Genomic DNA, 1279 nt, shown 5'->3' with positions numbered 1-1279 from the left:
AAAAAAAAATTCTTGGCCTTAATGAAATACTACCTGCTTTATTAATAAACATAAGAACAGAATCAGTAGAACTTCAGAAAGAAGTATAATCTGTCTTACATTTTAAAAAGTACTTTTACATCCATTGTCTCACATGTATCTTATAATCCTATGAGGTGTAGACACATTATTATTTCTACTTTGCAGAAATTGAGCTTGTCAAGGTTAACTAACCTACCCAAGGATATATAGCTACTTAGTAGTAAAGCTGGGACTAGAAACCAGGTCAACATATTTGAACTCCTAGTCCAATTCTTCTTCATTCTCTCTCTGTGATACTGGAATCTGAGTCCCAAAATAAAACTAAAACTCAGCTTTAGCCGCAGTAAGTTCACCCGAAACAGGTCGTGAAACAAAAGCTGGATGCCTGTTTCTGGTCTGCAATCCTTTTGATGGATATCTAATTGCCAAGCCCAAAGGAATTTTCAGACCATTTTTACTTGACCTCTCTTCACTATTTGATATCACTGACCACTCCATCACTCTTGAAACTTTCTCCTCACTTGGTCATCCTACTTTTATGATGGCTGCTTCTTAGTTCTTTCCATCCCTTAAACACTGAATGCTTCTAGAGTTTTGTTCTCAGCCTCTAATGGAGTTATACCACCCACGAGTATGGTTTTAACAACTACCTATCATAGTGGTTGGAAACGATGTTCCCCAGACCGCCTGCATTAGAATCATCTGGGATGTTTATAAAACAATGCAGATCCCTAAACTTCATCCTAAATCCTACTGAATTAAACTGTGGGTTGGGGCTGCAGGAATCTGCATTTTAAAATAATCTCCAGCCCTTGGCTCACTTGGGAGAGTGTAGTGTTGATAACACCAAGGCCACAGGTTCAGATCCCTACATAGGGATGGCCGGTTAGCTCACTTGGGAGAGCGTGGTGCTGACAACACCAAGTCAAGGGTTAAGATCCCCTTACCAGTCATCTTTTAAAAATAAAATAATCTCTACTCCTAGTGATTCTTATGTCTACCAATGGCTCACGTCCGAACCTCTCTTCTGGGTTCTAGGCTAAGCTCCTATAAATAATTCTTGATGCTTCAAACTCAACTTTTCAAAAGAGAACGTCTTCTCTTCTCCCTTTCCTGTACTCTCTCTCAGATAAGGATCTACCTGTTTACCAAAATAAGAAACCTGGTAATTATCGTTCACTCACTCAGCTCCCGCCCATGTAGCTGTTCATCAGATATCTCAGTTCCTCATAATTTCCCTCCAAAGTACGTTCCTGAA

The 1279-nt window shown here is 39.6% G+C and overlaps 1 protein-coding gene across 1 annotated transcript in view; it reads right to left on the bottom strand.

Moving 5' to 3' along the window:
* FAM76A (family with sequence similarity 76, member A) overlaps window positions 1-1279 on the bottom strand; it is a 48226-nt gene that overhangs the window by 11530 nt on the left and 35417 nt on the right. The window lies entirely within an intron of this gene.

This window comes from Galeopterus variegatus, unplaced genomic scaffold, assembly GCF_000696425.1.
Source record: "Galeopterus variegatus unplaced genomic scaffold, G_variegatus-3.0.2 Scaffold1207, whole genome shotgun sequence".
NCBI lineage: Eukaryota > Metazoa > Chordata > Mammalia > Dermoptera > Cynocephalidae > Galeopterus > Galeopterus variegatus.
The sequence above is the reverse complement of the archived record's forward strand: the minus strand, read 5'-3'. Positions and strand labels throughout refer to the sequence as shown.